Raw genomic sequence first — 17,517 nt, 5'->3', positions numbered from 1 at the left:
CAAAAAAAGAAAAAGGAAAAAAAAAAATTTGACTGGGCACAGTGGCTCACAGCTGTAATCCCAACAGTTTTGGAGGCCAAGGCATGTGGATCACCTGAGGTCAGGAGATCAAGAGCAGCCTGGCCAACATGGTGAAACCCCATCTCTACTAAAAATACAAAAAAAAAATTAGGCATGGTGGCAGGTGCCTGTAATCCCAGCTACTTGGGAGGCTGAGGCAGGAGAATCGCTTGAACCCGGGAGGTGGAGGTTGCAGTGAGCTGAGACCTCACCATTGCACTCCAGCCTGGGCAAAAAGAATGAAACTCAATCTCAAAAAAAAACAAACAAACAAACAAACAAACAAAACGCAAAGTTGATAGAACCTCTACAGGTTTTTCTCTAATCTCCACGTGTCCTGTTTCCCAGTCTCTGAGCATTGTATGTACATATGTAGAAACAAATTCCACAAATGTTTATTAAGGGACTCTGTGCCAGGCACTGTTCTAGATGATGAGGGATACAGCAGGAAACACAACCAACAATCCCTGTCCTCAAGAAACTTCATATTGTGGTGGAGAGAGATTAACAAAAAACAAATAAGTAAAAAATATAGTATATCGGATGGTCATAGTTGTAGGGAAAAGTAAAGCAGGGGAAAAGGTAAGGGAAACAGAATGTAATTTTAAATGGAATGAATGGTCAGGGAAGAAGACATCATTAAAAATGTGGCATTTGAGCAAAGGTCTGAAGGAGGTGAGGGTGAGCTGTTATTGCCACATCTTTGGGAATAACCACCGCTGCCTTCTTTACCAGGCAGAGGGGCCAGTCTCGGACACTAGCTCATCAGAAAGCTTTTGCTAACTGCCACAACCAGATGTGTTCCTTCTATTTTTTCGAGTCCTTGAAGATCTTTGTTATTCTCTTACACAATCTGTTCTCAGATTCTGGTTTCCTTACTGAAACACATGTTCTCATTCACTCCAGTGTTTTGAGGAACAACAAACCAATCTGATTAGGATAACCCAAGGTTAATAAGTTGTAGCTCTATTTTACCTTAACCCCACACAACCTCCATCACCAGCTGACATATTTTGAAATTGACAATTGACATTTTCTCAACATCATTTCACCCTTTCCAATCAAATTACTGTTCACACACCCTTTCCACATACAAATTCTGCCTTTCATGCCTCATATACAGAGGAAACCTTTTTTGAAAAAGATGTAAGCTTTTTAATCAGAAGGACAAAAAGTGTTAATGACACCATAGAGACCTATGAAAGAGAGTGGAGGCAAAAGCAAAGCAAAACCAAACTATTGCAGAACTGCAGTTTTAGTTTGATCTGGGGTTAGCAAAGAGAAGTTTTAGAAATAACCTAGCACTGAGTGATTCAGTGTTTTGGCTCAAAAGGAAGGTAGATGGGAAAAATCTAATTTGCCTGGGTACTTTTTTCAGACTATCTTACGAAATATGGACTACCACAACCCCAGGTGATTGTAAAGGAAAACTTAGTAAACACTGATTATAGATCTGAGGGTTCCCAATACTATTCAAAGAATCCGCAGTTAACTGTCTTCAACTTTTTTCAACAAAAATCTATGGACATGCTTTAGGGACTATGAGTTTCACTTAGCCATTTTAAACATATAGATCCTGTCTTCCTTTTAGTAACATTCTTCATTCCACTTAGAAAATCATAATCCTGAAAGCAATATAATAAAGTACAGATCTCTTTATAGAATAAATGTGTTTGTAATTTAATGAGAAGTTAAATACATTCCTAAATGTTTCACTTCAAAGAATTTTGTAAAAAAAAAAAAATTGTTAAAATTAAAACAGTTCGGGATAAACCCTGCATCCTTCTCCACTTGGGAGGTAAAGAGTACATGTATGTTACTGAAAGCTGAAAGTAACCTCCTGTACTTAATTTGGAAACATTTCAAGAATATAATTCTTGTGCTATATAGAAGGATTGTTCCTAAAAACAAAACGACCTTTGGAACCAAAAGCATTTTCTTAAAGTAATAGGCCAGATTGAACCTCAAAAATAGGAACTTATTTCTTTTCAGTATGGCCACACAAAAATCATTTTTGTCACACTTAGCTTCTTGCTTATAATGAGACCATTGGCTTTTGGGTTTGTTTTTTGTTTTTTGTTTTTCTTTTTAAGGAAGATAGAGAAAGCACAGAATTATAAAACTCTTCTTATGTAACACTTTTCTATCAAGGGGTTCCAAATTATTTATAAAATGTTAGCTCATTTAATTCTCACAGCTCCCAAGCAGGTTCAGAAATGACATGCGGTATTTATGATGGGCTTCGTCTCAGTTTCTGCTGGGGAACATGAGTCACTGCTACTCTTGCAGCAGAAATGAAGCTATAATTTCATGACATCCGGTCGAGGCGCTAACCTGACCTCATTCCAACTCTCCAAGTTCAGCAGTTGTGTTCCAATTTTGGTTTTATTTATATTTCTCTAAGATCTGGCAGTGAACTGTCATAAATCATGCCTTCATGCAGGACTTGATGAGATATGAGGGACAGGAAGGAAGCCTTTTAGTAGACATCAGCTTTTGTTTCTATTTTAAGGGAAGTAAACATTTAGGGTGCTTCATTCTCAGCACATCAGTTACTCTGCCAATGAGTAACTCCTTTGTGTCCTGACATATGTAGGGCTCAAATGGACTTATAAAAAGTTGGACATATTTATTTTTGAATAGGTAACAATGCATTGATGTTGAAAATTCAAGATGTTCAAAGGATATACAATCTTTAAGACCCCCTCCTATTCCTCTTCTCCAGTCACCCAATTCCTTTTGCAGAGGCAAGCAGTGTTACTAGCTTCTTACAGAGGTATTCTACCCAAATCCAAGAAGATAACAGATAGACACAAATATGTATCTCTGCATAAATTTGTAGGTATATACATAATACATTAATATGTTAATTGTACTTATATATCCCTATATATTAATGTATATCTATAGATATATTTCTCTTCTCCTCTTTTTCATAAATTGTAACAAACTATACACACAGTTTTACTACTTGCCTTCTTCACTTAAGATGTCTATGATAATCCATAACAAAATCTAAAAAGCTTCTCCTTTTTACAACTGCATGTTCTTCTATTGCCGTAGATATACCAGATTTCCTTAACCAGTCTTCTACTGATATTAGATTTCAAATCTTATGCTGTTATAAACATTGTTGCAAGGAAGAACATGATAGAAAGTTGTTTCACATATGTACAAGTAGAATAAGTTCTCAGAAATAGAATTTTTTGGCCAAAGAGGATATGTACTTTCTTTTATAGATGTGTTTCAAATTGCCCTCCATAGAGGTTTTGTCAGTTCACACTCCCACCAGAAATGTATGAAAATTCCTATTTTGCTACTCCCTTGCCAACATATGGTACAATCAAGCTATTTAACTCAGAGACAAAATAGACCGAATAATGAGTTTTCCAATTCTTGAAAAAGATATGTGATGTATCAAATGATTTATATTTTCACAGATCCTCAAGTTTAAAATAATTTGTACATTATCTTCAAAAAACCCACAATTTTTAGAATGTTACTAACCTTGATTTAAAAGTGCTTAAAAGTATGGATCATTTCCCATTAGCTATGACTATTGCTTTGCCAAAACAATTCTGTGTGGCATATTTCTAAACCTCAGCCAGCTGATAGGTTGTTTCAATAAATACTTGATACTGAATGTTTCCAGTGCTGTCAAAGAACCTGAACAATACTGGAGCTTCTTACACTGAGATTTGGTCACTATCAAGAAAGTTTGAAAATAAGTATTTTCTATGTTGTTTTTAAAAGTGTGTATCTATAGCAGGGTTAAGCATTTCAAAAGGATGTGTGGGTTGCTGTTTGTGATATTACCATTGAGCTAGAGAGTTCTGCCAAGTGAGAAATTAGCTTTTAAGAGATGTTTAAATGTACGTTGCATGTGCCAGCACAGCTATTCTACTACACATTATTTATGTAGCATTTATAAAGGCATAATCAAGACATCTGATATTACAAATGAGGATTTGTACTCCACTGTAAATTATGTCACAGATGTCTTGTAATAGTTCTTTCCATTTTCAGCAATTACAGGAAATGCTCAAGATTTTATTATATACATGCATGTACACATATGCCCAGAGCTTTGCTGTTCTCCATAAAGAGTAGTGTTTTGACAAAGTTCTGAAGTATTAGACCTTATTCAGTTATATAAAAATATTTGATTAATATTGCGATCTTAGCTTCTGCATTTTGGAAAAAGTATTCATAACCTTCTCTTGTGAACTTTTGTTCTTACAAAATGAGGTTCTTTGGGAAAACAATTTTTGTTATATTCAACTAGAACTATTAAAAACGTATCTAAATTGGTATCAGCAGACATTCATGTGGTATAAACACTGCCTCTCACTTGTACCCTTTTAACACAAGACACCATTTGATACTATTTGACTTGGCTACTAAGAGAAAATGGCTCTTTTTAAAAATTATTTTTAATTGACAAAAAATTATACAGAGATCATATACAACAAGATGTTTTGAGAAATGGCTCATTTAAGCTAATTAACATATGTGTTACCTTGCATGCTTATCATTTTTTGTAGTGAGAACACTTAACATCTACTCTCTAAGCAATTTTCAGGAATACAATACATTGTTATTAAGTGTAGTCATCACATTGTACAATAGATCTTTTGAACTATTTCTCCTAACTAAATTTTGTATCTTTTGACCAACATCTCTCCATCCACCCACCCCAACCCACCCCCAGCTCCTAGTAACTACCATTCTACTCTGTGCTTTACGAATTCAACTTTTTTAGATTCCACATATAAGTGAGAGCATGCAGTATTTGTCTTTTTGTGCCTGGCTTATTTCACTTAATATAACGTCCTCCAGGAAAATGATTCTTGATGCTCTTAAGAAAAGCGTCCTTTTCATATGTCTTTTGGCTGCATAAATGTCTTCTTTTGAGAAGTGTCTGCTAAAACTTAAAGTATAATAATAATAAAATTTAGAAAAAAGGAAACATACACCTTGAAAATTAAAAAAAAAAGAAATGTGTCCTTAAAAGTATTGCCTTGTGCCATTCCTAATTCATTTCAGTTAGCCAGGGTTTGATAACTGTTGTTATCAAAATGTGGTTTCAGAAGAAATCTAGTTTCTACCATCTTTCTGAAGTCAGTTCATTTGTTAAACCTAAGATTAAGAAATATTTTATACTCGACATACTACTGTATTTAGTAATGACTATGAATTATTATTTTCCTCTGGCAGATTTTTGCAGAGGCACTTCTCTCTAGCTGAGCATTTCTCCACTATGAGAACCTCCAAAGTATCATCATGGCATTCTTCAGATTGCAGTTTGTTCCTCATGGTGATGGCATCTATTGCTAAATGCTATAAAATAAAATAACATAAACCTTTAAACACTCTTTACTTCAAATGGGACAGTTTTAGAGCTTTCAAATTCTTACCAAATCAGCATTGGCTCATACTTGTTTTGATAGGTTTTATTATTTTTCAGGTAAGGTGAGGCCAACAGATCAGGAGACAGCTGCCATTGAAACAATAGTTGATTATAATTACAGACCTCAAGAGAGGGAGTATCTATTAGGCCATAAGGGGAAGCACATGGGGAATCACCAAGACTCTGGCTAGGCGGGTTTGTATTTGGAAGGCAACCCCAGGGAGGAGGATTCTTCCAGAGCGGAGTTGGGCAACCAGGGAGGCATGAAGCAAAGCTAAGATGATTCAGGCTTTTTACATGGTTGTCCAGAACACAGAACATGTCCAGCATGTGCATGCAAGGTGGAAGTTGAAGCATCAAGTTTACAGAAGCATGGTAAAAGCATCAAGTTTACAGAAAGATATAAATGGACTAACGTAGTCAGTTTTAGGTGAACACTACTAGCTCTTTGCTTTGGCTGTTTGATCATTGTGGCATTTATCAGCTACTCTTAGTGCTTTTACATACAATTATTTATGTATGTGTAATTGAAAAAATTACATTTTGACATCATGTCATTCATTCCATAATGAATCCTTAAACCAGGTAGCTTAAAGTACAATGATGTTAAAATACCATGCTAATATTAAGTATTATAATAATTCAGCAAATTCTTTTGAAGAAATTTTTTTACCAGGTTTATAAATTGCTCAAATCTGGTTTTTAAATACTATATAATAAAGATGGGCCTAGTATTAAAAAAAAAAAACACTTAAAGGAATTACTATGACAATATCTTCTTTTTCTTTATTGGTAATATAGTTATATACATGATAAATGTATAGAAGGGCTTATAAATAGGAGTCTGAAACCTCACTTAGCTCATTATCTAGAGAAAAATGTATTTGTTTAGACATAAAAGTTATTTTTAAGAAAGCAAATGTGTTGCTTTTTTAAGTGCAAAATTCAAGAATCCCAAACATCAAAACATGAAAGAAGTCTTTGTCTATTTTTGATGCCATAACAGGAAGACTAATTTTCATCTACATTTTAATATGCATTTGGCCCCCTAATCAAGCTCAATACAATGTTATTTTAAAACATATGTCAGCAAATTTTGTTGCCCTTAAATTAAGTAGCAATTGTTACTTGCTAAATAGGAAAAGCGAAAATTTTGTTTTTCCATATTACCAAAGGCTGAATTTAAAATTAATTTTACAATATATAAACTTTAATATTATGATCTAGAATAAACTATTTAACATAGAAAATGCTACTTAAGTAATGCAGACTAGGTGATTTGAACCAAAACTCCCATTCAAGACAATTAAATCTGCATTAAAAATAAATATTTTCTTTAAAACATCAAAAAGCAAGCAAGGTAATAAGAATTACTGGATGAAAGTCCAAAAGATGAAAATCCAGAGAGATAAATCCAAAGTTTATAGCTACTTTTGCTCTGGAGGTGTTTGCTGACCTAAAAATGACAGCTAAAATGTGAAGTAGCCATTTCGTCAGCCTCACAGGGATTGCCAGGGTGGAGGATCAGTCCAGTCAGCCTAGGCTTTGGGTTGGGATGCTAAAAGATTGCATTCTAGGAGTGAGGGTGGACCAAAAATAAGTATCCCTGCTTTGAAACATCTCAATGGTCCAGAAAAATCTCACATTCTAAAATTAGTTTAAGGTGATTTCAGATAGCTAGTGGCCCCAGAAAACAAAAGTCTTCTCTGAAAGATACCACCATTGTAGGTCTCAAATTATTTCTACAAATAACTTTTAAAATGTGATGTCCACACATAATTAAAGAGAGCCAAATATATAAGGCAATAAGATAACATGAACAAAAGAACAACAATCCACCTGGTTCCAAAGAGTAGAGTTAGAGACATTGTACAGCATTTAAGCCTACTAAGCTACTGGAGATAAACAGAATGGCAGCAAGAATAGTTTTCATAACCAAAAACTATAGAAAGTGATATTGCGGAATTAAAAACAAAAGTAGAAAACATAGAACTGAAAAACACAATAACTGAAATTAGGAACTCAGTGGATAGGTTTAACAGCACATTAGACACAGCTAAAGACAGAAATGGTGAAATGAAGGGCAGAAGAAAATACCCAGAGAGAAGCATAAATAAACTGAAAAATAAAAATTAAAAATGCAAGATAAAAGACACAGAGGGGCCAGGCGCAGTGGCTCATGCCTGTAATCCCAGCGCTTTAGGAGGCCGAGGCAGGCGGATCATGAGGTCAAGAGATCGAGACTCTCCTGGTCAACATGGTGAAACCCCATCTCTAAAAATACAAAAATTAGCTGGGTGTGGTTGTGTGCTCTTGTAGTCCCAGTTACTCGGGAGGCTGAGGCAGGAGAATTGCTTGAACCTGGGAGGCGGAGTTTGCAGTGAGCTGAGATCACGCCACTGCACTCCAGCCTGGGCAACAGAGCGAGACTCTGTCTCAAAAAAAAAAAAAGAGACACAGAGGATACAATGAAAAGACATAATTGGAGTTTCAGAAAGGAAGGAAAAAAGAGAAAAAGAAGTATCTGAAAAAGTAATGCATAGTCACAAACTATGCTACCACAATACATTTATTGATTACAAAGGCAAAAATAATAAATTTTAGTGGAGAAATCAGACACCACATAAACCAAGTGATCAAAGTTAACATCACCAATAATAGGATAAGTCAGTACCATGTGCCTCCTGAAATGATGCACTGAGAAGGACATATCACTTTGTAATATTCCTGCCAAAAATGCTTAATCAGCATCTAATCATGAGGAAAATATCAGATAAACCCAAATTTTTTAAAATATTTGGCCTGTATTCTTCCACAATGTCAAGGTCATGAAACACAAAGACAAAGGCACTGTTTAAAGGAGACCAAAGAGAGATGTCCACTGAATAAAACTATGATTCTGAGTTGAATCCTGGACCAGAAAAAGAACATTAGTGGTATAACTTGCAAAATTTGAATATGATCTATAGATTAGCGTGTACTATTGAATAGTTTTTATTCTGATTTTTGTGATTGTACTATCCTTGATTTTGTGAAATACAACTTAAATTATGAGATAATTGGATTTCATGTCTGCAACCTAAAATTTCAAAGTAGAGTAAAAAAAAAAAAAAGAAAGAAATTCATAACCAAATACAGTGAAACTACAAAGAGGCAATGACAGAAAATGTTTAAAGCAGGAAGGGGACAATAGGAATGAAATGGGGAATGTAATCTATTTTCATTCACTAAAATAAGCAGATTAACAGCTAATTTCTCAGCAGAAGCAATGGAAGCCAGAAGTCTGTGGAATGGTAGTTTTAATTGCAAAATAACAGGTACAACAATAAATGCCAACTTTTAAGCATATATGCCCAGTAAAAATATCTTTCAAGAAGAGAGTGAAATAAAGATATGTTTAGACAAAACTGGGAGAGTTCATCAATAACAGATACTCACTAAAGGAAATGTTAAAGGGTGTTCCTCAGGAGAAGGTATAACTTCCAAACCAATGGAGGAAAAAAATAGAACATAAAAGATCAATTCCCAAAAATTAAAGATTGTTGAGAAAAAGCATCAAAGGGTAGATGATAACGTTTAGAAAGCACTTAACAATCAACACTGGGGGGAGGAGCCAAGATGGCTGAATAGGAACAGCTCCAGTCTACAGCTCCCAGTGTGAGCGACGCAGAAGACGGGTGATTTCTGCATTTCCATCTGAGGTACCGGGTTCATCTCACTAGGGAGTGCCAGACAGTGGGCGCAGGACAGTGGGTGCAGCGCACTGTGCGCCAGCCGAAGCAGGGTGAGGCATTGCCTCACTCAGGAAGCACAAGGGGTCAGGGAGTTCCCTTTCCTGGTCAAGGAAAGGGGTGACAGATGGCACCTGGAAAATCGGGCCACTCCCACCCGAATACTGCACTTTTCCAATGGGCTTAGGAAATGGCGCACCAGGAGATTATATCCTGCACATGGCTTGGAGGGTCGTACGTCCACGGAGTCTCACTGATTGCTAGCACAGCAGTCTGAGATCAAACTGCAAGGTGACAGCAAGGCTGGGGGAGGGGCGCCCGCCATTGCCCAGGCTCGCTTAGGTAAACAAAGCAGCCGGGAAGCTCCAACTGGGTGGAGCCCACCACAGCTCAAGGAGGCCTGCCTGCCTTTGTGGTCTCCACCTCTGGGGGCAGGACACAGACAAACAAAAAGACAGCAGTAACCTCTGCAGACTTAAATGTCCCTGTCTGACAGCTTTGAGGAGAGCAGTAGTTCTCCCAGCATGCAGCTGGAGATCTGAGAACGGGCAGACTGCCTCCTCAAGTGGGTCCCTGACCCCTGACCCCCCAGCGGCCTAACTGGGAGGCACCCCCCAGTAGAGGCAGACTGACACCTCACACAGCTGGGTACTCCTCTGAGACAAAACTTCCAGAGGAACGATCGGACAGCAGCATTCATGGATCACAAAAATCCACAGTTCTGCAGAAACCACTGCTGATACCCAGGCAAACAGGGTCTGGAGTGGACCTCTAGCAAACTCCAACAGACCTGCAGCTGAGGGTCCTGTCTGTTAGAAGGAAAACTAACAAACAGAAAGGACATCCACACCAAAAACCCATCTGTACATCACCATCATCAAAGACCAAAAGTAGATAAAACCACAAAGATGGGGAAAAAACAGAGCAGAAAAACTGGAAACTCTAAAAAGCAGAGCGCCTCTCCTCCTCCAAAGGAACACAGTTCCTCACCAGCAATGGAGCAAAGCTGGATGGAGAATGACTTTGACGAGTTGAGAGAAGAAGGCTTCAGACGATCAAACTACTCCGAGCTACAGGAGGAAATTCAAACCAAAGGTAAAGAAGTTGAAAACTTTGAAAAAAATTTAGACAAATGTATAACTAGAATAACCAATACAGAGCAGTGCTTAAAGGAGCTGATGGAGCTGAAAGCCAAGGCTCGAGAACTACGTGAAGAATGCAGAAGCCTCAGGAGCCAATGCGATCAACTGGAAGAAAGGGTATCAGTGATGGAAGATGAAATGAATGAAGCAAGAAGGGAAGTTTAGAGAAAAAAGAATAAAAAGAAACAAACAAAGCCTCCAAGAAATATGGGACTATGTGAAAAGACCAAATCTGCATCTGATTGTTGTACCTGAAAGTGATGGGGAGAATGGAACCAAGGTGGAAAACACTCTGCAGGATATTATCCAGGAGAACTTCCCCAATCTAGCAAGGCAGGCCAACATTCAGATTCAGGAAATACAGAGAATGCCACGAAGATACTCCTCGAGAAGAGCAACTCCAAGACACATAATTGTCAGATTCACCAAAGTTGAAATGAAGGAAAAAATGTTAAGGGCAGCCAGAGAGAAAGGTCGGGTTACCCTCAAAGGGAAGCCCATCAGACTAACAGCGGATCTCTCGGCAGAAACTCTACAAGCCAGAAGAGAGTGGGGGCCAATCTTCAACATTCTTAAAGAAAAGAATTTTCAACCCAGAATTTCATATGCAACCAAATTAAGCTTCATAAGTGAAGGAGAAATAAAATACTTTACAGACAAGCAAACGCTGAGAGATTTTGTCACCACCAGGCCTGCCCTACAAGAGCTCCTGAAGGAAGCACTAAACATGGAAAAGCACAACCGGTACCAGCCGCTGCAAAATCATGCCAAAATGTAAAGACCATAGAGACTAGGAAGAAACTGCATTAACTAATGAGCAAAATAACCAGCTAACATCATAATGACAGGATCAAATTCACACATAACAATATTAACTTTAAATGTAAATGGACTAAATGCTCCAATTAAAAGACATAGACTGGCAAGTTGGATAAAGAGTCAAGACCCATCAGTGTGCTGTATTCAGGAAACCCATCTCACGTGCAGAGACACACATAGGTTCAAAATAAAAGGATGGAGGAAGATCTACCAAGCCAATGGAAAACAAAAAAAGGCAGGGGTTGCAATCCTAGTCTCTGATAAAACAGACTTTAAACCAACAAACATCAAAAGAGACAAGACCATTACATAATGGTAAAGGGATCAGTTCAACAAGAAGAGCTAACTATCCTAAATATATATGCACCCAATACAGGAGCACCCAGATTCATAAAGTAAGTCCTGAGTGACCTACAAAGAGACTTAGACTCCCACATATTAATAATGGGAGACCTCAACACCCCACTGTCAACATGAGACAGATCAATGAGACAGAAAGTTAACAAGGATATCCAGGAATTGAACTCAGCTCTGCACCAAGCGGACCTAATAGACATCTACAGAACTCTGACCCCAAATCAACAGAATATACATTTTTTTCAGCACCACACCACACCTATTCCAAAATTGACCACATAGTTGGAAGTAAAGCACTCCTCAGCAAATGTAAAAGAACAGAAATTATAACAAACTGTCTCTCAGACCACAGTGCAATCAAACTAGAACTCAGGATTAAGAAACTCACTCAAAACTGCTCAACTACATGGAAACTGAACAACTTGCACCTGAATGACTACTGGGTACATAATGAAATGAAGGTGGAAATAAAGATGTTCTTTGAAACCAACGAGAACAAAGACACAACATACCAGAATCTCTGGGACACATTCAAAGCAGTGTGTAGAGGGAAATTTATAGCACTAAATGCCCACAAGAGAAAGCAGGAAAGATCCAAAATTGACACCCTAACATCACAATTAAAAGAACTAGAAAAGCAAGAGCAAACACATTCAAAAGCTAGCAGAAGGCAAGAAATAACTAAAATCAGAGCAGAACTGAAGGAAATAGAGACAAAAAAAAAAAACCCTTCAAAAAATTAATGAATCCAGGAGCTGGTTTTTTGAAAGGATCGACAAAATTGATAGACCACTAGCAAGACTAATAAAGAAAAAAGAGAAGAATCAAATAGACGCAATAAAAAAATGATAAAGGGGATATCACCACCAATCCCACAGAAATACAAACTACCATCAGAGAATACTACAAACACCTCTACGCAAATAAACTAGAAAATCTAGAAGAAATGGATAAATTCCTCGACACATACACTCTCCCAAGACTAAACCAGGAAGAAGTTGAAGCTCTGAATAGACCAATAACAGGATCTGAAATTGTGGCAATAATCAATAGCTTACCAACCAAAAAGAGTCCAGGACCACATGGATTCACAGCCGAATTCTACCAGAGGTACAAGGAGGAACTGGTACCATTCCTTCTGAAACTATTCCAATCAATAGAAAAAGAGGGAATCCTCCCTAACTCATTTTATGAGGCCAGCATCATCCTGATACCAAAGCGTGGCAGAGACACAACCAAAAAAGAGAATTTTAGACCAATATCCTTGACGAACATTGATACAAAAATCCTCAATAAAATACTGGCAAACCGAATCCAGCAGCACATCAAAAAGCTTATCCACCATGATCAAGTGGGCTTCATCCCTGGGATGCAAGGCTGGTTCAATATACACAAATCAGTAAATGTAATCCAGCATATAAACAGAACCAAAGACAAAAACCACATGATTATCTCAATAGATGCAGAAAAGGCCTTTGACAAAATTCAACAACCCTTAAAGCTAAAAACTCTCAATAAATTAGGTATTGATGGGACGTATCTCAAAATAATAAGAGCTATCTATGACAAACCCACAGCCAATATCATACTGAATGGGCAAAAACTGGAAGCATTCCCCTTGAAAACTGGCACAAGACAGGGATGCCCTCTCTCACCACTCCTATTCAACATAGTGTTGGAAGTTCTGGCCAGGGCAATTAGGCAGGAGAAGGAAATAAAGGGTATTCAATTAGGAAAAGAGGAAGTCAAATTGTTCCTGTTTGCAGACGACATGATTGTATAACTAGAAAACCCCATTGTCTCAGCCCAAAGTCTCCTTAAGCTGATAAGCAACTTCAGCAAAGTCTCAGGATACAAAATCAATGTACAAAAATCACAAACATTCTTATACACCAATAACAGACAGAGAGCCAAATCATGAGTGAACTCCCATTCACAATTGCTTCAAAGAGAATAAAATACCTAGGCATCCAATTTACAAGCGATGTGAAAGACCTCTTCAAGGAGAACTACAAACCACTGCTCAATGAAATAAAAGAGGATACAAACAAATGGAAGAATATTCCATGCTCGTGGGTAGGAAGAATCAATATCATGAAAATGGCCATACTGCCCAAAGTAATTTATAGATTCAATGCCATCCCCATCAAGCTACCAATGACTTTCTTCACAGAATTGGAAAAAAACTACTTTAAAGTTCATATGGAACCAAAAAAGAGCCCACATCGCCAAGTCAATCCTAAGGCAAAAGAACAAAGCTGGAGGCATCATGCTACCTGACTTCAAACTATATTGCAAGGCTACAGTAACCAAAACAGCACGGTACTGGTACCAAAACAGAGATATAGATCAATGGAACAGAACAGAGCCCTCAGAAATAACGCCACATACCTACAACTATCTGATCTTTGACAAACCTGACAAAAACAAGCAATGGGGAAAGGATTCCTTATTTAATAAATGGTGCTGGGAAAACTGGCTAGCCATATGTAGAAAGCTGAAACTGGATCCCTTCCTTACACCTTATACAAAAATTAATTCAAGATGGATTAAAGACTTAAATTTTAGACCTAAAACCATAAAAACCCTAGAAGAAAACCTAGGCATTACCATTCAGAACATAGGCATGGGCAAGGACTTCATGTCTAAAACACCAAAAGCAATGGCAACAAAAGCCAAAACTGACAAATGGGATCTAATTAAACTAAAGAGCTTCTGCACAGGAAAAGAAACTACCATCAGAGTGAACAGGCAACCTACAAAATGGGAGAAAATTTTCTCAACCTACTCGTCTGACAAAGGGCTAATATCCAGAATCTACAATGAACTCAAACAAATTTACAAGAAAAAAACAACCCCATCAAAAAGTGGGCAAAGGATATGAACAGACACTTCTCAAAAGAAGACATTTATGCAGCCAAAAGACACATGAAAAAATGCTCATCATCACTGGCCATCAATGAAATGCAAATCAAAACCACAATGAGATACCATCTCACACCAGTTAGAATAGCAATCATTAAAAAGTCAGGAAACAACAGGTGCTGGAGAGGATGTGAAGAAATAGGAACACTTTTACAGTGTTGGTGGGACTGTAAACTAGTTCAACCATTGTGGAAGTCAGTGTGGCGATTCCTCAGGGATCTAGAACTAGAAATACCATTTGACCCAGCGATCCCATTACTGGGTATATACCCAAAAGACTATAAATCATGCTGCTATAAAGACACATGCACACGTATGTTTATTGTGGCACTATTCACAATAGCGAAGACTTGGAACCAACCCAAATGTCCAACAATGATAGACTGGATTAAGAAAATGTGGCACATATACACCATGGAATATTATGCAGCCATAAAAAATGATGAGTTCATGTCCTTTGTAGGGACATGGATGAAATTGGAAATCATCATTCTCAGTAAACTATAGCAAGGACAAAAAACCAAATACCACATGTTCTCACTCATAGATGGGAATTGAACAATGAGAATACATGGACACAGGAAGGGGAACATCACACTCTGGGGACTGTTGTGGGATGGGGGGAGGGGGGAGGGATAGCATTAAGAGATATACCTAATGCTAAATGATGAGTTAATGGGTGCAGCTCACCAGCATGGCACATGTATACATATGTAGATAACCTGCACATTGTGCACATGTACCCTAAAACTTAAAGTATAATATTATAATATAATAATAATAAAAACAGTCAACACTGCACAGAATACACACACAAAAAAGCAATTGCTATAAAAATCTGGAGAATGATCTTCTTTAGGGATGACAAAGGAGAATGTGCCTAGGGGGAAGGGCATAGGGAAGCTTTCTAGTGATGTTTTGCTTCTTGACCTATGTGTGGTTACATGGTTTTTCACTTTACAATAATACTTTCAGATGTAAACTTGATTTGATGTGATTATTTATAGCAAGGATGTTTATAAAACTTGACAATTCTATATCAGTATCTCCTTACCATACACCACATAAAAATGATGATAAGACCCCTATAACTTCTGAAGGAGCTCACAAAATTAGATATATTTGAGGTTTAGAAGTGGTCTTACCTGTCCCCCAGTAAAGAGCAACCCTGATCATCTAGGCAGCTTCTTTCAGAGGTTCATAAGATCTGATTTCCTGTAAACAAACATTTTACTCTGATATTAAATGTCTGTCTATATTTCCTTCTCCATCCCATAGCCAATAAGCCTTGGAAGATTCTTCCACAAGGTATATTTTCATTTGCCAGTGTATTATTTCATTTGCACAAAGTTCTTTTGAAGAGGGATGCTATGCTGCCTAAAACTATCAAGGTAGTTTTGGTCAAATCCTTTTTAAGAAATAAATTGATTTACAGAAAATTTGAAATAGCCCAATATTATAAAACTACCACATTCTTAGCTACCACCTGAAGGTTTTCTTTCCAAGTCTCAATAATTATGGCATCTCAACATCAATCTTTTTTTTTTTTTAAGAGTCTTGCTCTGTCACCCATGCTGGAGTGCAGTGGCACAATCTTGGCTCACTGCAACCTCTGCCTCCTGGGCTCAGGTGATCCTCCTACCTCAGCCTCTTGCGTTTTCTGGTATTACAGGCATGAACCACCATGCCCAGCTAATTTTTGTATTTTTAATAGAAACAGGGTTTCACCATATTGGCCTGGCTGGTCTCAAACCCCTGGACTCAAGTGAGTGCTGGGATTACACTCATGAGCCACCACCCCTGGCCCCAACATCAATCTTTAATGTAAACCTGGCTTCTAGTCTCCATCACTCGTGATCTTGATAAGCAAATCACACTTTGGGGCTGGGCCCAAATGAAAACAAAATGTAAGAAACACCACATTCTGACTCAGCAAAGTGCTCTCATTTTGTTTGAGAACAGTTTTCTATTACAAGGCATTTGGAGTTGCCCTTTCATTGAGCATTTATCTTTTTAAAAAAGATATAGCTATTTTTAAAGTATAGTTTATATAAGCCATGGAAGGGCTATAGAATTTCTGCCATGCTTTCAGTGTAGTAATTAGGGATTACATTTATTTTAGCCCTCAGGTGAATTTTCTCTCTCTGTACAAATTGCCCTCTCCTATTCTGTTTGCCTCCTTCCTTCTCTATTGCAAGAGACCCAAAATAACCCAAAAATAATCAAAATGCAAAAACATAAAACCCCTTGAGAATTAAAAGAATGAAAATCTATTCACCTATTTTATTACCCCAATAATTCTAGGCCTACCTGCAGTAGTATTAATCATTTTATTTCCCACCATACTATTTCCAACCTCCAGTCATCTAATCAGTAACCGACTGACTTCCATTCAACAGTGACTAATTCAACTTGTACTAAAACAAATAATAATAATGCATAATGTTAAACGGCGAACCTGATCCCTTATACTGATCTCCCTATTTCTCTTCATTGCTTCAACCAGTCTCCTCAGGCTTCCACCCCATTCATTTACACCAACTACCCAGTTATCAATAAATCTAGAAATAGCAATCCCCCTATGAGGTGGTGCAGTAGTTACAGGCTTCTGCTTTAAGATGAAAGCTTCCTTAGCTCACTTTTTACCACAAGCACACCTGTACCACTTATCCCTGTGCTAGTGATCATTGAAACTATTAGCCTATTCATTCAACCAATGGCACTAGCTATGCGATTAACAGCCAGCATTACAGCTGGACACCTACTAATGCATTTAATTGAAGGAGCCACACTAGTATTATCAACTCAGTCTTCCCACAGCTTCAATCGCTCTCATCATCCTAATCTTACCAACCATCCTTGAATTCGCCATAGCCCTTATTCAGGCCTATGTCTTTACACAATTAGTAAGCCTTTACCTACACAACAACACATAATGACCCACCAAACACATGCCAACCACATAGTTAAACCCAGCCCCGACCACTAACAGGAGCTCTCTCAGCTCTCCTCATAACATCTGGCCTGGCCATGTGATTTCACTTTATTACCCTCTTAACCCTGGGCCTGCTGA

General features: G+C 37.7%; 1 protein-coding gene, 1 long non-coding RNA gene and 1 pseudogene across 2 annotated transcripts in view; 2 read left to right on the top strand and 1 right to left on the bottom strand.

The window, feature by feature from the left end:
• Positions 1 to 17,517, top strand: part of CPA6 (carboxypeptidase A6) — a 329,468-nt gene that overhangs the window by 140,759 nt on the left and 171,192 nt on the right. The gene's annotated exons all lie outside the window — the stretch shown is intronic.
• The window catches only part of LOC134810677 (uncharacterized), a 58,637-nt gene that overhangs the window by 9,312 nt on the left and 31,808 nt on the right, over positions 1 to 17,517 (bottom strand). The window lies entirely within an intron of this gene.
• LOC134810822 (ATP synthase subunit a-like) lies at positions 604 to 17,380 on the top strand (annotated as a pseudogene).

Source organism: Pan troglodytes, chromosome 7 (assembly GCF_028858775.2).
Source record: "Pan troglodytes isolate AG18354 chromosome 7, NHGRI_mPanTro3-v2.0_pri, whole genome shotgun sequence".
In the NCBI taxonomy this organism is placed as follows: domain Eukaryota; kingdom Metazoa; phylum Chordata; class Mammalia; order Primates; family Hominidae; genus Pan; species Pan troglodytes.
The sequence above is the reverse complement of the archived record's forward strand: the minus strand, read 5'-3'. Positions and strand labels throughout refer to the sequence as shown.